We start from the raw sequence: 22,352 nt of genomic DNA, 5'->3' as shown, positions 1-22,352 counted from the left end.
TTGTTTTCCTCTGCTCCTGTCCTGTCTCATCCTGATCCTACAGTGCAATTCATGGTGGAGGTGGACGCCTCGAACACCGGGGTGGGGGCAGTGCTCTCTCAACGCTCCAGTTCAGACCAAAAGATTCACCCCTGTGATTTCTCCTCACGCCGGCTATCCCCAGCTGAAAGGAACTACGAAGTGGGGAACGGAGAGCTACTAGCGGTGGTTCTGGCGCTTGAAGAATGGAGGCACTGGTTGGAGGGGGCATCTCACCCATTCGTGGTATGGACTGACCATAAGAACTTGTCTTATCTCCATTCCGCCCGCAGACTCAACTCACGCCAGGCTCGGTGGGCTCTGTTCCTTGGTCGATTTTAACTTAACGCTAACCTACTGCCCTGGTTCAAGAAATGTCAAGCCTGATGCACTCACAGTAGTTCGAATCCCCAGCCAAGGAGCCCACAGAGGAAACTATCCGGCCTTCCTCCTGTGTAGTAGGAGCATCCCAGTGGGAAGTTGAAAGGGTGGTCAAACAGGCCCTGGAAAACCATCCAGTTCCTGAGGCCTGTCCTACAGATCGCTTGTTCATGCCACCACCGGCCCGGTCCTCTGTGCTTCAGTGGGGACGTGATTCCAGAATGTCTTGCCATCCAGGTGTTGTGTGACCTCCCGTAACCCAGTTTCCTGGTCAACTCACCTTCCCTGGATCGAGTATTCCCATAACTCTTTGGTTTGCTCCGCCACTGGCATGTCTCCATCCATGGTCTCTAATGGCTTCCAACCCCCACTTTTCCCAGCCCAGGAGACAGACTTGGCAGTTCCCTCTGTGCAGGATGATCTCCGGCGTGCCCACAGAGTCTGGCGTGAGGTTCGTGCAGCTCTCGCTCGCACAGCGGCTCGGAACCAGAGGCTGGCGGATCGCCGGCGTACCCCAGCCCCTACTTACCAGCCTGGCCAGGAGGTATGGTTGTCCTCCCGTGACCTCCCACTCCAGGTGGACTCGCGGAAACCTGCGCCAAGGTACATTGGCCCTTATGTCATTGAGCGCATCATTAACCCAAGTGTGGTCAGGCTCAGGCTACCTCGCTCCTTGAATGTCCATCCTGTTTTCCGTGTCACTTGTAACAAGAGTACCAAGACGACCTGTTGAGTGTACGCTCTTACCTTTACAAATGATCTTTGATGTATTGCCGCGCTCTGTCATGTGACCGCACGTACCACCAATAAGAGCCGCTTATGGTCAGTAGTGCGGAAGGAGCCAGGCAACGCGTGTGGAAATGTTTGTTATGGATCGAGGTGGGTTTTTTAGAAAGCTCTATCTTGAATATAGTTATGTTGAAACTTAAACGCCTACTTATTGACTTGTAGAGCCGACTGCCAGCACCGGACTGCATTGTTTCACCATCGCGGTTGTTTGAAAAGTCGAATTGGTGAGTCATGTGTTAACATGAGCCATTTCTGTGGTGCTTTGACATGGTTCTCAAACGACTGAATGAAGTGATTAATGGTACTGATTATTCACTGTTAGCTCGTATTTTATGTACAATGTGGCGTTTTACCCAGATTTGATTGTTTGAAATGTAATAATACTGAACAGTATTTTACTAAATGAAGTTGTTCTTTTTGATATTTGAATGTACTTGAATTGTGTATGTTTTATACAGCTTCATTAGAATATATTATTCTTATGAATTAAATTTAATGCTGCTATTGCTAATTTTGCACAACTTTAGCACTTTAATATAGTACATTAGTTTTGATAAATTGATTGACATGTCTAATAGATTTATATTGTACAATATTGATGATGGATTGGAACTTTTGGATTGATAATGCTGTTAGTGTTATTTATGCAATGTAGTTTCTTATTTGTGTACACAAAGAATATTAAGATGGTCCTGTTTCATACAGGCCAGACTTGAATTGATGGTGAGCTAAGCCCAGGAACAGTCAACGAACATTGAATGCAGCTAAGGAAATGGAGATTCCTGCCAGGAACCCCAGCCACCTGCTCTGTTCGGGCTGGAAGGAGGCTCTTGGAGCCGACCCTGCACATTTCCATCACTTGCACTCTGATCTGCAACCCCCCCGGATTCATTCTCTCAGTTACTCACATTCACTCATACACATCGGTTGCTGGACAATTGGATCACTATATTGCTGGTTGCATGAACTGTGACTACGTTTTTGCGCAAGTGAACTGTGAATGTGCGATTGCCAACAAATGAACTTCATATTGCAGAACTTTGGAAATTATCAATCAAGATAGTTCAATCTGTGCCTAGATAGAGTTGTTTCTTTCTTTTCCCTTCTTTTCTTTATTTTGTTTCCCCATGTTAAATGATTGAAAATGTATTATTTTCACTGAATGGCCATTAATTTTGTCTCTTGTACATATATGTATATTTGTCCTGTCCACTAGGGTTGTTGTTCACGTTGTAATTTAATACATGGTGAAATTACCAAACACAAGTTTAGCCTCTGCCTCCTCTCTTCCCGAGACACTCTTCTGACACCTAGCCTATTCTTACTTCTGTACTTTTGTTATGATATGCAGCAAATATTGGCTACACACTCCTCAAGCCTGTCTCCTCTAGCCGTTTCTAGCTGTTTTTTGGTTAGTCTTCGCCAAGATCCTGCAGCCAGCCCAGCCTCTCCCTGCCTGATTGCCTGCCTCCTGAGTTTTTTTGTTTTGGGATTTTGCCAAACCTCAGCAAAATAAACTGTTGTTTTCTACTACTTGTTGCCTCTGCGTTCTGGGGTCCAACCTCAGACAATCCATAACATGATTGTTGTTTGTGTACCTCAGTATTAGCAAATCAGGGCTGTACGTTACCTTCATTTTAACAGCCGATTATAAGTTGCCATCTGTGAGGAATGTTTGTTTCGAATATTTCATATAGGCATAACAAATGTTTTATCCAGACTTTTTTTTTTTTTTAAATGTTAGACTGATCCATTGTTTTCCAACCAGGCGTCAAATAGCTCAAACTGTGGCGCATATTGGGGTGTAATACATATTTTGATTCATGTTATTTTAATGCTACACCAGCACCATAATTTTTTAATTTAGGGTTACATTGAAAGAATGAAGTACTAAATACTTGTTTTTCAATTTCCAAAGTCACAGAGAGCCACAACAGAAGAATGCAAATGCCACATGTGGTTCCAGACCTGTAGGTTTTAGTCCCATGAGCTAGGGGGCCTCTTCAGAAAGTCAAATTTTCTAACCTTCGTGCCACCTGTCCTTAACCTTTGGATTATGTCATTGTGTCAAGGAGAAATGAAATGGTACCTCCTTTCGAACATAGGAAAGGACAGAACACTTTCACATGAGTTTGACTCCACTTTTCCTTTTAATGATGTGATCATACAACGGAGAGTATTGCTGACAAAGTCTCTCACTTTCAGACTACCTGCAAAATAAAATGAAAAAAGTACAGATGTTAGACTGATTTTTTATTTATTTTTTCCTTTTGATTTTGGAATTGCACATTCTCAAATTTGCTATAGGTGGCTTGCTTTAAAGTGGCATACAGTCACCTTGACTAAATTTTACTGCCCCTATCCTCTAAGTACTTCCGGGTCATGCCACCATAAGAGGGTAGGAAAGGAAATTTTCTTGGTAAAAATGAGAATATGAAGAAGCCCCCTAGTGTAAAGTACTGTATGGATGCAATGTATTTTGAGTTAACATCCATGTAATTTTACCACATATACTGAAACCTCGTTTAGTTTTTCTTTACGCATGTACCAACTCAAGTACATAATACTTTTCAGAATTAAATTTAGCTCATGTGCTCTTTCTTAGGCTCTCAATTATTCTTATTTCGCAGATTAACTATTTTTTTAAAGGGTAAATAGACCAAATAATTCTCAGATGGTTGGAGCTTTGTATGTAGTACAGTAGATTATGCAAGATGAAATCATTAAACCACATAAAACAAAATGTCACTGAGTTTTTAAGAAGCAAGTTTGTGGACAAAGACACATTGAAAAAATGTATAGCAGGCTGGAGGAATAAAAGGGAGCAGCCATGGGTGCTCTCATGACTCCATCATTTCATCATTGAGCTGGAGGATCAAATGCCAGAGCAATCAATCGTCCGGCAAGCAGACATCTCTGGCACAAACCATGATGACATTTATCTCCCCATAGTCTATATCAATAGAATAAAAAAGAGAAAAAATCAATTGTCCCAATACACCCTGCACACACACACACACACTGTCAATCCAGCTTTTTGCCACCCTCATCATTTGTTATTTATAGGCATAGCTACCAAGGATTGAGGGGCCTGTGAAAAGCCTACCTCGGGCCCAACCACGTCAAATTGGGTGCTTTTATTAAAAATCATCGTCACTCAGCTCTCTCCACAAAACGACTCAAACCATATCCATAAGGCCCCCCTTTATAGCGCTTCCCTCTGCGATCCTGCTTACGAGCTGTCTCACTGTTATACCATCAATGCATGTGATTGATGCGCAAGGGCAGTAATGAAGTTCAAGGGACAATTCCAGCTGCAACGCTAACTAGCCTTTCACTAACACCCACACATGAAAACAGCGAGTCTCTAATCTGACACAGAATTATCACAGAGCCTGACCTCTGTGACATTTTAAATGCATTTGCATGTTAACTAGCAAGACACAGCTTGTCCCCTCCCCCACTTCTGCATTCAAACCTCCCACTGTGACATTTTAAGGCGCACAACAGGGACGTATATCTCCAGATAGCCTGCTCCTCCCCACCCTTGTCCGTGGAATTGTTTGTCCAGGAGGGTCCTACACTGAGGAGTTCATCAAGTCAAGAGGTCCAATCATCAACACATCTCATTCAAACATCTTTTCTATGAGATGCACAAAGTATATTTGCATTGTTTCCACACCTGACAAGGCTTATAGTGGCCAGGGCCCAAAACTAGAAAATGTCTCCCCTCAGAGCAAACCCTATTTTATCACATAGTGCCTCAGCTTGCGTACTCCAGTGTTTCATGTCTCATCACTCTTGCTAAAGACAGAACAATCAGAGAGATGTCTGCACTCCTTGTAAAAGAAGACAGGCCCTGCTCCAAATGAGGCTATTCACCCAGTTCTAAATGGCTCATCAATAATTTACTGTCACCGGCAAGCACGAGCTGAAACTGGGTAAAAAGTTTAGCTGAAAACATGTACCTACCAGAAACTAGCATAAAGTATCAACCTTGAACTTGTGGTAGTCATTACCCAAAGGTTTATTTCTGATCCTTCTAAGCCATACGCCATGTCATTCCTTGTTATTCTGGGTGTCTCCTTAAGCATCTTCCATGAATACAGCATAAACATTTTGGCAGTTGGTGTTTGGAGGATATTATAGCACAAGCGCTCAGCGCTCAGGGATATCGATTTTGCTTTAGCGGCCAAGAGCCATGGCTCTACTGGCATCAATACATCCAGGAGAGGGAGCTGAATGAGGAGGAGTGACCTTGAGCCAGTAAGCAATCTTGGCAGATAAAGCTGTGTCCTGAAATACAGCAGACAGAGGATACACATGGGATGTCAGAGAACACTGACAGGAGTGACTTTGCAGTTGTGGGAGGGTTGGTGGTGTCATGCATTGATTCATGGATAATTTGTCCTTCTTTGTGTTGTTTCTCAAGCAGACAGCTTATTGTGCTTTGTGTGAGAAGCACCCTACGATCACCAACTTTGAGACTGACCCGTTGCATGAGGTTCATATGGGATCATGTAAGAGTGGTGCTGCATTAAATGTTGATCTTAACATGATATACATTTGGATATTAGCTATTGGATGTTAGCAGGAACAACTGACAAGTGAAGTCAGATTGAAGCCCCTTAGTGGAATAATAAATGACAGAATTTGGATTTGCTGTACCCAAAGAAGGCCATTATTTCTACATGACCATTATTTTTCACCAGTTTGTCTCTTGTTTGTTCTGTATGACTTCATCCTGTTTGTTATCTTCAGCAGAGAATGCAGGCACATAAAATCCTCAATGCTCAAAGTGTGTGCCCCTCATTCCAAAGTGAACATACAGTTTGCTATTTTTTTTTTTTTTTTTTAAATTGCCTCCTTGCACTCCTCAGTTGGTATCAGGGTCAGCAACACATTCCTTGACTCTGTCTGGACTCTTAATACTCAAAGTTGAGATGCCAAGTAATCGCTTGAGTATCCTATCTCATGTAGTGTGTTTTTATTCCCTCCATTTTTCAAACTATTTACCTTGCACAAAAGAAGTGGCAAAATAACACTAAGCTTGAAGAGTTGAGCGGCCAGCCATGGATGAAAAAGACACTTTCAGCCGGCCTGTTAATTAAGGTGATGCAGCAAAACGAGGTGCGATGCAGAGGCTCCCTGAATCTTACTAGTGGAGCTTCGGGAACATATTGAGTACAATACAAGGCCAGACGTTTTTTTCCAAAACATACTGTAGCAGCTTTAAAATTATTCTTGACATAAATTTAATTCAATGTTTCTCTTTGCAGAGGTTATTATTGTGTACTGTATTGTACATGTGACGTGAAAAGTGAAGGAGTGAAAAAAATTAAAGGAGAAATACAAACAAAATGTATTCTTTGGAAGTTGCCGCTATTCTCTGTGCTTCAGTCAACCAAATCTAAGATTTGCTTGCTCTGATCCTGAAGGGGAAAGTAGAATGAAAATGGTCCGAAGGGAGGCTGAGATGGGGCGGATAAGGTGATAATGGCTGTGTCAGTTTCACGCTTATGGCTTCAAAGGAGAACCAGGAAAAAGTAAAGAGTTGACAATCTAGATGCACGACATTAACCTTGCCAGCAAGATGAATTCTCACGGTATTTGTGAGTTCACAAACTCCGGAGAATACATCTGGTACCGCTCCTGCTGATACATTTGAAGCCGACCTTTTTTAGGTTCAGGGCGGAGCCGCGGGATGAAACCAATAAGCGGCCTTGGGGGAGAACAACAAACCTAACAGACGACTGGACGCTGTAATTAATTCTGCTCTCGCAGAATTACTCACGGTTTCCTCATTGAATTTAAACAGCGAGAGGCGCTTTGTGCGTTTTTATCTGGTAAAGATTTTCGTTCTTACCCCCTCTCCCTCCCGAAGACCAGACGGAAGACGACATTTTCATATCCGTTGCTTTGATTGGTCAAAGCAAACGTGTAAAGATGCCACACCGTCCAATCAGCTCGAAGTATTGTACAGCAAGTCGATCCTTTCTCGAATGGATCTGCCGAGTGAAGTCCCAATCTGATAATGTGAAGAACTCCCTTGAGTGAATCACAATTATCAATCTGGCTTGTGAGGTTAGCACGACATGCTTTTTCAACAAAGTCAATTGACTTTATGACTTTGTTTTTTCTCATGTGGGTAATGTAAAGTTGCATGTTGTTGAAAAAAGCTCTTGGAAAAAAAAGTCAGTTTAGAAAAAATCTCTGCTTGTGTGTTATTTGGAGAACTTTGCCATCCACTTACTAACATAACAAAACAATATGAAAGATATCATATTGTTTTGTTATGTTAGTAAGTGGATGGCAAAGTTCTCCAAATCACCTCTTATTGTTATTTTATTTTTTTATTTTTTTATTAGTTTTCCTCCCTTCATGCCCAGTTTTATGATCTGAAAGAAAATAAAGACTGAGAGGAGAGGAGTCAGCTAATTGATGGACATGGCTGCTTTTCGGACTTCCTCGAGATCCCATTATATGGTCCAACTGTTGCCCTACGGACATAGATAGGATACACATGAGCAGTTGTGAGAGTTCCTTTACTTGAGAGTTTTTGAGTGAAGAATATTAACAACATTTTGGGGTAGGTGCATTTTAAAATATTAGAATGAGTTCCACCAAATAAATTTACGTATTAAAAATAAGTTGAGTGGGGAAATGATTGCTCTCTCTCTCTCTCTCTCTCTCTCTCTCTCTCTCTCTCTCTCTCTCTCTCTCTCTCTCTCTCTCTCTCTCTCTCTCTCTCTCTCTCTCTCTCTCTCTCTCTCTCTCTCTCTCTCTCCTTCCTTTCTCATTCAGAAAGCCGACCACAGTCTTATTGGAACTATGATTGATTGAGCAGGTTTGGCAGTCCTGGACCCCTAGCTCAGGTCATTTGTTAAACATTTATAGTTCATAATCCATCTGCTCTCACCTACTCACATCCCAAGTAATTTTTCACCCCCCTTTTGTATGGGAGGTTTTTCTCTCCCCTTCTCTCTCTCACTTTTTGGTCCTTATTGTGTGAATGCACACACGGATATGCTACAATGGCACATTTGTTAATCTGTGTATACCAGCAGGTGGGAGTAGAGGACCATGCATGAATCTATTGCTAAGTCATTGAGCGTTTGCCATCTGTTGCTCTGCAAGAGTTCCCTGGAGATGCCAACAAATGGAAGGAAGACCTAATGCTTGTTCATCACTCTCATCCCACTCCACTGTTTGGTTTCAATAAATTATCTACACACACCTCAGCCTCTTTTTTTTGTTGGTGGCTTTCTAAATTACATTTTTAATACAAGACCCAGAGCTCATCCCACCTTGAGGGTAGGAGAGGATAAGACACTGAGCTCATTCAGCACTGATTTCAATGAAAATGTTCTAGTAAAAAATACAACACATCTTTTAATAGGGACAATAAAGGTTCTGAAAAATCAGTGATGCCTTCCTCGCTGATCATTGTCATATCTTGGTGTCATTGCTGTTGCTTGCTTAAATGTGTGGCAATATCTGGGAAAAAATATCATGTAAAAACAGGAAGAACAAAGAAAAAAATGTTGGTAATGTTGAATAGTAAGTGCATTTTTTCCATACTTTTTTGCACATCGTCAACATGCAATGTATTGTTACATTGAACACAAACAGTAGAGCAGAAGCCATACAATATACTCACTAGGTTGTTTTTGTTTGTTTGTTTTTTACTATAATGATACACAAATATGATACATCTATGCTATCACTCAAATGTGTAAAAATAACTAAAGGTGAGTGATTGGTAAAGGATACAAATTTAAAAAATGGTGTGGACAATATATAGATGTTCTGGTAATGATGATGATGATGATGATGATCATGACGATGACGTCCCCAGATAGGCAATGGTTAAAGCTCTTTTCTATGTCATGAAAGAATCCACCCTCCATTTGGATTTATAATCTCAATAGATGACTGACCTCTCTGTGTTTCTATTTTCTAAGACAGAAATCAACAGGGGGGAAGCTTTAGAGGGAAACAAGAGATGTATATAATGAGAAAGAAAAAGCTGCTGCTGGAAAAGTGCTGTACTTTCTTGCCATGCCAGTGAGCATATTCTTTGGTGAGCTGAAACCACAGTGACTTGTTCCCCATTTTTTGTCCTTTCTTGCTACAGAGGACAACAGTCAGAAGGCGATAAGGGCAAATTCTGTTTTGGACAATCTACACAGAGTCATAATGGAATAAATCAGTTTTTTACTTGTGATACTACCATTATACCTTGAAAGTTGCATATAAGACCATCACATAGTCCTAAAATATTCTGACATTAATTAAACGTAGGAATGGATCCTATTCAAGCAAGAAGTACTACTAAGGGCTGCTCCAAATCCACTTTAGCGAGACGAATGGTTCATAATCTCGGTGGAGACTAATATTTATGGAACAGGTTGCATTTAGTTATTGATAATTGCTAATCCTCACTTTCACCCATCTATTTTCTATAGCACTTGTCCTCATGACAGCAGGATCCTAGTCAGCTGACTGACTGATTGGTAGTGTACCCATGAACGGGTCTGCAGCCACTTGGAGTTATTCCTAAGTGTGTTACAGACACAATTGTAATGCCTCTGAACGTCATTGTATTGTATGGAGTCACAGGCGTTCTAAATTTAATAGGAAATACAAACATAATCAATAAAGAGAACATCAATCAATAAAAGAGAACATTTAGAAATGCAGATATATAAAGACATTCAATAAAAGAGAACATTTACAAATACAAACATACAAAGACATTCAATAAAAGACAATATTTAGAGTCACAGGAGTACCAAAATTAATAGGAAATACAAAGACAATGAATGAATAAAAGAGAACATTTACAAATGTAGTCATATGAAGGCGATCAATAAAAGATACCATTTTAAAAATCCAGACATACCATGGCATTCAATAAAAGAGAACATTTACAAATGCAGATATATAGACATTCAATAAAAGAGAATATTTACTAATGCAGACATACAAAGGCATTCAATAAAAGAGAATATTTACTAATGCAGACATACAAAGGCATTCAATAAAAGAATATTTAGAGTCACAGGAGTGCCAAAATTAATAGGAAAATTTAAAAATGTAGTCATATGAAGCAGATCAATAAAAGAGACCATTTTAAAAATCCTGACATACAAGGCATTCAATAAAAGAGAAAATTTACAAAAGCAGTCATATAAAGACAATCAATAAAAGAGAACATTAACAAATGCTTTGCCTATTTGGCTTTTGCTTATTCCGTTTTCTTATTGCATGGACTTGAACGCCTCACGTCTCGGAAAAACAAATGCCCCACCTAAAGCAATGGCCTTGGGCGGAGCATTTGTTTTTACGAATGCGTGTAACGCAATGTCTGAAGTGTTTTTTGGGAAATAAAGCCCCGCCCCTAATCTGTCCAGCCTGACTAGTTGATACCCGATCACACTATTCCCCACGGTTGCTCAGCGCATGAAAAAAGTCTGAAAAAAGTCCAACGGTGTCACTCAATCTACGAGAAGTGCCTCTGGCACACAGTAATTCAAACAATCCTGATACAATATACTGATGTACTTTATTTCCCATAGAGTTTGATCATTACCAATATGTTGTGTCTTTTGATAATCTTCTTAGACACGACAGATGTTCTTTGCAACCTGTCAGGATAAATACCATTTAACAGGGCACCTGTGCTTTGCAAAGGGACTGGTAGTGTCCTTACCAGATGGCCCGTGCTGCTCATGTCACCCAGTCCTCTCTTATCTTATCAAGAGCAGTGAGTTTGACAAAATAAATTGTGAAAATGTTAATAAGGCCACAAGAATTCAGCAACTCATATTCAACTGACATTGTTCAGACAGAGTAAGTATTTGCACATGTATTGCTACAGTTGGTGAGATGATAACAATATTTCAATAACCCATCAACCATGATATAGGGGTATGCTCAAAAAATCGATATGAGAATGCATCGTTGTGGGCGTCTTCACAATACACATATTGATACGGAGGTGTCAGAATCCCTATTGCACAATCCTTCATAGTTTCCCGGCACATTTCTGAAAGCTGCTCCTCGCTGTGCAGTGTGCACACATTTCGAACAGGCACGGTGCCGACGGTAAATCGGAAGTGCTGTTGGTAAACCAGATGTGTTGCTAATATTAAAAAAAAGAAGACATATTTGCCAATCCAGTATAATACAAATGATCCTTTGGGTATACATATGACTGTAATGTCAATGTGTTTCGGGATATGTATCGTATCATAACCCGTGTATCGTGATACAAATTTTATTGAGTTTGTTAGCAATTCCCAGCCCTGTCATGATAGTTATCCACATTTGCGATTCAACAACACAGTCACCCTCCACTGCCTCATGACAACCAATCAGAGATTATGGGCTCTATTTCCACAGACTGGCGAATTGTTATCAGTTGCCAAGTGTTCCCCGCCTTGCCCAAAGTTCTAGCTGGGATAGGCTCCAGTCCACCCGCGACCCTAGTGAGGGTTTGGTAGGGGAGACTGAGCTAAGTAGAGCATAATGGCAAATTGAGTCATCTCTTTTTGCTAAGTAACCATTACAAAATTGCTCAATTGACTGAATGTTTAAGGAAAAGACTCACACGCACCCCCCCCCCCCCCCCCCCCCCCCACACACACACACACACGCACACACACCCCACACACACATTCATTCATGAAAGTAAATGTACATACAGTTCATGATGATAGTGCAATTACCAAAATACATAATTTGAAATGTCTTATACATCAGTGAGGATATCGACAAACGGACGTTTCTCATACAACGATAATAATAAATTGTGGACAGGGTGGTGACTGACGGATGTTTAAGCGACATGTCCATTGTTTTGCAGTCCTCATTTTTTCAAAGATTGAACATCTACTTGACCCCTTACAGTTCGCCTATAGGACTGGTGGTGGAATTGAGAATGCCACTGACACTTTGTTAAACTGGGACTTAAAATATCGTGAAGACAACAAAAATCATGCAATGTTGCTATTTGAAGATTTTTCATCTTCTTTTAACACTATTCATCCCACATTTTAATTGATAAACTTCTTAACAATTTTAATCTAGATTTTAGCACTGTATGCTGGATTCTTTTTTTTTTCTTCTAACTGCCAGAGTGCAGAGAGTGAAGGTGAATGGATGCATGTGGGTGGAGCTGTCATCTTCCACTGGGGCTCCACAGGGCTGTGTCGTCTCCACTCTCCTTGATATTCTTTACACTGATGATTGCAGTAGTCGACAGTAGTCGTCACGAGAACAGATTCATGTTGACATTTGCAGATGATTCTGTAATAGTCAGTCTCCTAAAGGACAACAAGTTTTTCATGGCTTTGTGGTTGATGATTTCATGGATTGGTTAGATAAGGCCTTCCTGCAATTAAATGTACAAAAAACTAAGGAAATGGGCATTGATTTCAGAAAGAAATCCCCAAACTCCAAAAAGCAATATTAAAGGCCAGACAATAGACACTGTTGAGAGCTATAAATATCTTGGGACAATCTTGGACAATAAGATAAATTTTATTCGCCACTCAGACAATCTACAAAAAAAAAAGGGCCAACAACGACTGTCATGTCTGAGGAAAAGTCCCTGACGATTTTACTTTATAAATCATACATTTAACCTGGATTGACCTTCTCTCTCCTGCGCTGGTTTGGCAATATTAACAAAAAATAAATAAAATAAAATGTTATCTACACAGAAATTGCTGTACTGATCCACTTTCCCCATCATGTATGAGTGTTGCTTTGGACGTTGTTGATTTTATGCCACTATACACTGTATTTTTCTTAAACCTTTTATGGTTTTAGGTTCACTGCTAGCTGTAACAATATTTGCCCTACAGGGACACAAATAAATTTTACCTTGAAAAAAAAGTGCTGGAGCATTCACACGTAACACGATGATGTCGCAATGTGTCCCCATTCGTACAATGGGGCTCCACACAGACGATGGTGTGGTTAATTCAATGTTCACAATCGTCCGTAAGAGCAGGGCTGGGCAAAATTCAGAATTTAATTGAGAATGGCTGCTAACTTCCAATTCAATTCTTGAATTTGAATTGAAGTGGCAAACAGAAAACAGAATTGCAATTTGAATTTGAATTGCAGGAGTAAAATTGAAATTCCATGAAATTCAAAGAAATTCATGATGCAAATTGAAATGTATTCCACAACGAAGCTTTATAGCCTATTTACAACATCAATTTCATACAAATACAATTTAAAAACTGATGACTAAAAACAGGGATGAGCACAAAATTTGGCCCAGGAGAGGCCAACCCCACCATCGACGAATGAGATTTTACACATGTTGTCTGTCTTTCGCACCCCAGCCCTGCCATCCTCCTCCGCTGACGAATATTTTCCCTGGCCAACTTTTGTTTTCAGCATGTCCAGCACCGGCCGTTCTGTAAATGCCCGAAATTCCCGATGGCCACCCTCCCCCAAACTACAAAAAAACCCCATTAAATTCTATTAATTCAAAATTCAATTTTACTCGCTACAGTTCATATTCTATTCAACATCCTGTGGGCGGAGTCAACACAAATATAAATTCATCCAATCAATTGAATTGAATTCTGATTTTTTTTCCAGTCCTGCAGAATATTTTATATTGTTGTGCATTGTCACATCAAGATTGTGTATTTATTCATTTATTTATTTATTTATTTATTCATTTTTTATTAAGCCTATTTTATTTCAGTGTCAAATGGAGTTCCAAAAATTGTATAAATCAGACAATGATGGCATAGCACTCAATTCCCCCCCAACCAGAAATGTCTTGCGCTGGTTAGAGGGTACTTGGCTGAAAAAACAATTTCACAGGGTGTCACCAAAAAAAAAAAAAAAAAAAAAAAAAGAGAACCACTGATATAGAGTGTGCAGCATACTAAAAAAGGTTTGTAATATGTTGTCTTTAATGAATACATATGTAGGCCTATGTATTTGAGGAACTGACTGATTTCATTCAGTAGTACAGTATTGTTATGGAATAGCTTAATCCAGGAAAGGGGGGAGGACGGGAGCGGTGGAAGATCTCTCCCGGTGTGAGTTGAGGATGGATGGGGCGGGGGTCTTCTATGGGTTGACTTGAAGGAGAGGAGGCAAGGCTGGTGTGTGTGTAGGAAGGGGGAAAATGAGAGATGGCTCAATTTACCCCAATCCTATCCTCAAGTTACACCTTGCATGGGGTAAGATGTGCTACAAGACTTTTTTTTTTTTTTTTTTTTTTTTTTTTTTTTTGTATGGACATTAATCACAGAAAATGTTCTGGTTACACTGAATCTGCTTTTTTGTTAGGGGGCGCAACATATCTAGTCCTATATTACCAAACTGTGCCCCAAAACCCCCCGAAACTACCTTCCTGTAAGTGATCATGAAACAGAAAAGTGGCTCAAACTACCGAAGTTTCCCCTGCAGAAAATGGATGGATTGTCTTCAAAACATTTCCTCTTTTCTCGGTAGAAGTGAAAGTGTTATGGAACAAAAGAAATTGTTTTTCTTTAAGCTTTATTACACTCAAGGGCTGTTTTCTAAGACTCTGTAGTCTGTAAGTCTGTAGCAGACATAGTCCAGTTTTACCCGCAAAGCTAGCTTAATTTTCTTTCTACAATCATAAATGGACTTGCTTCACCAATGCCAGGGTTTAATTCCCATGTTATTTCATTACCCTACATTTTTGCTCTCTTAGCAAGACTTAATAGGTTTAGCAGACTGATGTGATGGGTTGGGGAAAAAAGAGCAGCGAGAAAGACAACTAGAGGGGGTGCCAAAGGTCAAACAAGAAACTTACAAAGACTGAGAGTGTTGAGTGAAAAGGAGTTTCTGGTTCTGGGGGGAGACGTTGGTTGAATGAAAGGGCCGTGCAGTAATTTCCTCCAAGCTCTGTGGTTGAGCGTGTCCGTCCATGCCTGGATGAGAATGAGCTCCAGCCGTTGAGATGTGCTGCTTGCTTTGGCCCGCTCATTCTGTTCATTTTAGTGGTGCTGTCATTCTTCTCTATAAAAGAAAGTGGCCAGGCATGCGTCAATGTAACCACACTCACTACAGCCCAGAACAACTTCTGGCTCTTGAGACCGCATACTCATCCCCATTTGGCAGCACACATTTTCCAAAAAAAAAAAAAAAAAAGCTTTTAATCCCCCCAATCAGCCCTCCACATTTCCAACAAGCTCTGACAGAAAAGAAAGACACTTTCGCTTACTGAAAAAGAACGTTCAAAAGCTTTGCAATTCATTAGTCTTTTCTGATAAGACATGCTAAAAGCTTTCTTCTCTGAGCTTATGTGAGAATTATGATCATAGACAAAAGACAAAAATAATCTAGAAGCATTTCTAAGAATGTGCACTTATTACACATTCTAATTAAATGTTAATAGTATCTGAGGTACTTTTATTATGACTTGTCCTCACCCTTAGTTTATGAGGTCTTTTTGGGTATGTTGGTGATTAAAACTGGGATCTAACTAAAAACCAAAACTGAAAAAAAAGACAAATTTGTGATGATCATAAAAGACGATTTACTACAGTATTGTTTACCACTTAAAGCACAGGTCTCAAACTCCGGATTAGGTGTTGCCCTTCTCCAACACACCTGATTCAAATGATCAGAATCGATATCAGGCCCCTGCAAGCTTGCTGATGCACATCATTTGAATCAGTTGTGTTGAAGGCCATTGAGGACAAGAGTTTAAGACCTGTGATTTAAAGTATCCAGGTAGCATGAGCTATTAATCATCTGTAAATTTAGAACATCAATGGGCCTGAACTGAAAATGGTATGAATCATTTTGGACAAGACATTTTTTAGCACAATATAAAAAATAATTACAGTATATAATATAGTATAGACATGACGTGCATTCGTCAAAATTGACTTCGGATGCAATATTTTTGATGTCCTCAAATCAGCCCCCCCCCCCCCCCCCGCCCAAAAAAACAAACAAAAACAAACAACAAACAAACAAACAAAAACCGCTCTGTTCAAAACAGCCCGTTTTAGGGACGTAAATAGCTGCAACAGGTCACATCTAGCCTATACCCCTCTCTCGAAGGGGCACTGATTTCCGCTCTGTTAGCCGCTCTGTGCTAATATTGTGAATGGAAACAACTGGCCATGGTGAGCAAGTGCAGTGTGGTACATCCGTAACAATATGAGCCAGACAGACTAGGCCCGGGACGGTTTTTGAAAACCGTTAAAGCTGATCGGTTCAACAGTTTCGGTTCGGCCCGTCTGCGTTCCGTTTGGTCGCTTTCACACGACTCTTTTTTTTTTTTCTTTTCTTTTTTTTCTTATTATTATTATTTTTTTTTACCCTTCCTGAGCGCTCCGTGGTTACAAGGCATCATAGTAATGCGTCATATCCTTCCAGCGACGCTGTAGCCAATCATATTGCAGCGGGGCGGGTACAGCCTCAGAACAGCTACCAGCTAGCATGCTACATCATACCATAAGCCGGAGGAGGCGTTTCGGCGGCGCGTTGTCACGTTTCAGTTGGTTTGGGTTTTTGTTTTATTTTGGTGAGTGTTGGTTGTCTGGTGTTCCTGTCTTCTTCCCCAGTCTCGTTATGGTTAACCTTGTCCACCTGCTTGTGTCTTCCCTTCCTGGTGTGTATTGCTGATTGGTTCCCCCTCCCTGCTGTGTCTCCCAGGTGTGTCCTGTTATTGTCATTAGTGTTTGTATAAGGGAGTGGTGTTTGTCTCACGCGGGTGTGGGAGCATTGTTTGATGTTTGTCGTTTGATGGTTGAGTGTCTGCATGTGTAATCACAGTGGTGTCTGTACCGCCAAGTCTGCTAAGTCTTCCACACCAAATCTGCCAAGTCTTCCAGGCCAAGTCTTCCAGGCCAAGTCTTCCACGCCAAGTCTTCCACGCCAAGTCTTCCACGCCAAGTCTTCCACGCCAAGTCTTCCACGCCAAGTCTTCAACGTCAGCCACGCCAAGTCTTCAGCATCACGCCACGCCAAGTCTTCAGCATCACGCCACGCCAAGTCTTCAGCATCACGCCACGCCAAGTCTTCAGCATCACGCCACGCCAAAGTCTTCAGCATCACGCCACGCCAAGTCTTCAGCATCACGCCACGCCAAGTCTTCAGCATCACGCCACGCCAAGTCTTCTGCATCACGCCACGCCAAGTCTTCTGCATCACGCCACGCCAAGTCTTCTGCATCACGCCACGCCAAGTCTTCTGCATCACGCCACGCCAAGTCTCTGCATCACGCCACGCCAAGTCTCTGCATCACGCCACGCCAAGTCTCTGCATCACGCCACGTCAAGTCTCTGCATCACGCCACACCAAGTCTCCGCCATGATCTGTGTCTACGTCCAGCCTAGCCTACTCCCCTTCAGTCCCGTCCAGTCCTTCCATAGTCAATAAAGTTCCTTACATCATTCTTCCACTTGCTCTTCCTGCCTGTTTCCTCCGCTTTTGGGTCCACCCATACCCCGAACGTTACAGAATGCTCCCACCAACCCGGACCCAGCGGAGGTTCCAAGACCCCGTTCCGGCTCCGCGCCGGATTCAAGTCCCCGTTCCGGCTCCGCGCCGGATTCAAGTCCCCGTTCCGGCTCAGCGCCGGATTCAAGTCCCCGTTCCGGCTCAGCGCCGGATTCAAGTCCCCGTTCCGGCTCAGCGCCGGATTCAAGTCCCCGTTCCGGCTCCGCGCCGGATTCAAGTCCCCCTTCCGGCTCCGCGCCGGATTCAAGTCCCCGTTCCGGCTCCGCGCCGGCCTCAGAACCCCGTTCCGGCTCCGCGCCGGATTCAAGTCCCCGTTCCGGCTCCGCGCCGGCCTCAGGACCCCGTTCCGGCTCCGCGCCGGCCTCAGGACCCCGTTCCGGCGCCCCGCCGGCTCCAGGCCCTCGTCCCGGCACCTCGGCAGCCCATGAATGCCACGCCTGTGCCGCTGCTGCCGCTTCAGCCCCTGGCCTCTTTGCCTGTGCCGCTGCTGCCGCTTCAGCCCCTGGCCTCTTTGCCTGTGCCGCTGCTGCCGCTTCAGCCCCTGGCCACTTCGTCGCTGCCGGCCCCGGATGCAACGCCTGTGCCGCTGCCGCCGCATGCCCTGGCCGCTTCGCCTGTGCCGCTTCCGCCGCAGCCCCTGGCCGCTTCGCCTATGCCGCTGCCGCCGCATGCCCTGGCCGCTTCGCCTGTGCCGCTTCCGCCGCAGCCCCTGGCCGCTTCGCCTATGCCGCTGCCGCCGCCGCCCCTGGCCGCTTCGCCTGTGCCGCTGCCGCCGCAGCCCCTGGCCGCTTCGCCTGTGCCGCCTAAGCCCCTGGCGTCTCAGGTCCCCTTGTCGCGGCCAATTGGCATCTCAGGTCCCCTCGTCACGGCAGAGTTGCCGCTTTCTCCAGTTTCCTCGTCTCTGCCCCAGCCAAAGTCCCCAGCTTCCTCGTCTCTGCCCCAGCCAAAATCCCCAGCTTCCTCGTCTCTGCCCCAGCCAAAGTCCCCAGCTTCCTCGTCTCTGCCCCAGCCAAAATCCCCAGCTTCCTCGTCTCTGCCCCAGCCAAAGTCCCCAGCTTCCTCGTCTCTGTCCCAGCCAAAGTCCCCAGCTTCCTCGTCTCTGTCCCAGCCAAAGTCCCCAGCTTCCTCGTCTCTGTCCCAGCCAAAGTCCCCAGCTTCCTCGTCTCTGCCCCAGCCAGAGTCCCCAGCTTCCTTGCCTCCGCCCCTGCCAAAGTCCCCAGCTTCCTCGTCTCTGTCCCAGCCAAAGTCCCCAGCTTCCTCGTCTCTGTCCCAGCCAAAGTCCCCAGCTTCCTCGTCTCTGTCCCAGCCAAAGTCCCCAGCTTCCTCGTCTCTGTCCCAGCCAAAGTCCCCAGCTTCCTCGTCTCTGTCCCAGCCAAAGTCCCCAGCTTCCTCGTCTCTGTCCCAGCCAAAGTCCCCAGCTTCCTCGTCTCTGCCCCAGCCAGAGTCCCCAGCTTCCTTGCCTCCGCCCCTGCCAAAGTCTCCGGTCTTGGGATCCGCCCCGGACACCGCGGTAATGGCGGCCGACCCGGGACCCAGCGCCAGGCGGCGCAAGAGAAGGGCCCACCGCGGGAACCGGCCCTTGGAGGCGCCACCCCTGTTTTCGCCCCTTGAGCCCGCAATAATGCCGCCTCCTGGGCTGCCCCCCGATCCAGAATTCATGGAGTTTTGTCAGGCAGTTTTTCGCCCCTTGATAGATTGATATTCGTACCCTGATTAGGGGCAGGGTTTAGCTCACTTCCCGTCCCCGCCCTCCCCGTTTTGGCTTGTTTTTGTTTTAGGGACGTCTGGGAGCCGTCCCTTGGTGGGGGGGTACTGTCACGTTTCAGTTGGTTTGGGTTTTTGTTTTATTTTGGTGAGTGTTGGTTGTCTGGTGTTCCTGTCTTCTTCCCCAGTCTCGTTATGGTTAACCTTGTCCACCTGCTTGTGTCTTCCCTTCCTGGTGTGTATTGCTGATTGGTTCCCCCTACCTGCTGTGTCTCCCAGGTGTGTCCTGTTATTGTCATTAGTGTTTGTATAAGGGAGTGGTGTTTGTCTCACGCGGGTGTGGGAGCATTGTTTGATGTTTGTCGTTTGATGGTTGAGTGTCTGCATGTGTAATCACAGTGGTGTCTGTACCGCCAAGTCTGCTAAGTCTTCCACACCAAATCTGCCAAGTCTTCCATGCCAAGTCTTCCACGCCAAGTCTTCCTCGCCAAGTCTTCCACGCCAAGTCTTCCACGCCAAGTCTTCCACGCCAAGTCTTCAACGTCAGCCACGCCAAGTCTTCAACGTCAGCCACGCCAAGTCTTCAACGTCAGCCACGCCAAGTCTTCAACGTCAGCCACGCCAAGTCTTCAACGTCAGCCACGCCAAGTCTTCAGCATCACGCCACGCCAAGTCTTCAGCATCACGCCACGCCAAGTCTTCAGCATCACGCCACGCCAAGTCTTCAGCATCACGCCACGCCAAGTCTTCAGCATCACGCCACGCCAAGTCTTCAGCATCACGCCACGCCAAGTCTTCAGCATCACGCCACGGCAAGTCTTCAGCATCACGCCACGCCAAGTCTTCAGCATCACGCCACGCCAAGTCTTCAGCATCACGCCACGCCAAGTCTTCAGCATCACGCCACGCCAAGTCTTCTGCATCACGCCACGCCAAGTCTTCTGCATCACGCCACGCCAAGTCTTCTGCATCACGCCACGCCAAGTCTTCTGCATCACGCCACGCCAAGTCGTCTGCATCACGCCACGCCAAGTCTTCTGCATCACGCCACGCCAAGTCTTCTGCATCACGCCACGCCAAGTCTCTGCATCACGCCACGCCAAGTCTCCGCCATGATCTGTGTCCGCGTCCAGCCTAGCCTACTCCCCTTCAGTCCCGTCCAGTCCTTCCCCGTCATAGTCAATAAAGTTCCTTACATCATTCTTCCACTTGCTCTTCCTGCCTGTTTCCTCCGCTTTTGGGTCCACCCATACCCCGAACGTTATACGCGTTTGCAATTTGGACTTAGGACGGAAAATGCGTGGGGTGGCGTGGAATCGGGATAGAATGGTGAATGGTAGGTCTATTTACTTGCTTTTGAACTGTACAAACAAACCTAACATGGACGAATGGACACTACAATTAATTATGTTCTTGCAGAATTACTGTTTCCTTGTTGAATGTTGAACAAGAGGCACTTCATGCATTTCTAGTTGGTAAGATGTTTGTGGGTTTTTTTCCCCCCTTCGACGAGAACGAAGACGACGTTTTCATCCGTGGCCGTGATTGGTCAAAACAGATGTGCACAATCGTCCAATCAACTCCAAGTATTTTACAGAATGTCTTGCCTTTCCCGAGCAAATTACTGTAGAACAGTCCCAGATTGATATTGTGGAGAACTCCCTCGAATGAATCACAATAAATGACCGTGAGATCAAGTGTCTGTTATGTACTGATGTAACAAGTGTCTGTTTTGAATTGATGTAACTAGCATCTAGTTTCAACTGGTTTTAGGCTATGTGATGTTATGTGATGTCTTGGGCTACGTGATGTCAGGAATCTTTTATCCCTTTACCTGGTCAACAGCCAATCAGATAATTCCATGTCAGTCCCGTTACCCACATGTCTAGCCACAACCAATCAGATCGATTCCTTGTCTATATAAGCCTCCTGAGAAACTTGTCTTTGTCGGATTATTACTTCTGTTACCACTGTCCTCTGTGCAACTCTCTTTGTTCATTGTCTGGTCAAGTATGTTCCACACCTCTCGATGTGAATAAATAGTTAAAATCTTATTTGTGTCTGTGGTTTGGGATCCAACCTCCGGCTCATGACACATCCATCCATCCATTTACTCCTGCTTATCGTGGGGGCGGCATCTTCAGCCGGGAAGCCTTGACTTCCCTCTTCACAACCAATTTGTCTAGATTTGACAGTAGATAGAGAAAAGTAGCAAGGCATATAATCAATTGAATCTGAAGTTGGGCAACATAGGATGCAACAGTTTTTGAGGATAGCTTTTTCTTTTCTAACACGACACTGGCCCAGTACACAAAAGTAGCAGCAAAGTCCAGAAAAGGTATGCTTGGATGAGTTAGCATGCTTGTTCTTTGTTTTTTGTGATTTGCCAAAAGCTGTAGCTTTGAAATAGTCTTCAAAATAGGATTTATTCATTTATCTCAAGACCCAGTTACATAAATTTCATAAAATGATCATGTATCGCCATGATATTGAGACACTGTACATCAGATAGTGATTAAGGCCACAGCTGCAATTGACTTATGAAAACAACCATGAATAAAAAAAAACGAGAAAAAAAAAAGTCTTTACAATGAAATGCAATTACATTTCAAAATTTACCCGTGACCCATTTTGGCTTCTGGCCCGAAGTTTAGGAAACCCTGCTTTACTCTGTAAAACAAGTTAATAGCACTCAGCAATCATAAAGGGTGTGGAAACATGAAACATCACAAAAGCTCATTGTTCTGTTGTAGTCGTGTGTTACACATGAATAAAATCCATTCTGTTAGACATTCTGAGTCACAGCAGTATGTCGTTGCCATGGCTCCTTGCCCAGCTAAAGTGTGACTCGCCTTTTATCCTTCTTGACGGCCATAAAATTCTGCTCAAAGACATAACATTCTATAATGTCATAATTCACATTGTGTGTGTGTATAATGTAGATGCATATGGAGTTTCTTTGTCAGCATAAGCAA

At 43.8% G+C, this 22,352-nt stretch overlaps 1 long non-coding RNA gene across 1 annotated transcript; it reads left to right on the top strand.

Moving 5' to 3' along the window:
* Positions 1–1,048: 1,048 nt before the first annotated feature.
* LOC144030709 (uncharacterized) lies at positions 1,049–2,454 on the top strand. Its single transcript, XR_013287329.1, has 2 exons — positions 1,049–1,412; positions 1,894–2,454. It is a non-coding gene; the product is annotated as an uncharacterized LOC144030709 (long non-coding RNA).
* The last annotated feature ends 19,898 nt before the right edge of the window (positions 2,455–22,352 follow it).

The sequence above is a fragment of the Festucalex cinctus genome, chromosome 11, assembly GCF_051991245.1.
Source record: "Festucalex cinctus isolate MCC-2025b chromosome 11, RoL_Fcin_1.0, whole genome shotgun sequence".
Lineage (NCBI taxonomy): Eukaryota > Metazoa > Chordata > Actinopteri > Syngnathiformes > Syngnathidae > Festucalex > Festucalex cinctus.
This window is presented reverse-complemented; position numbering and strand designations above follow the sequence as displayed.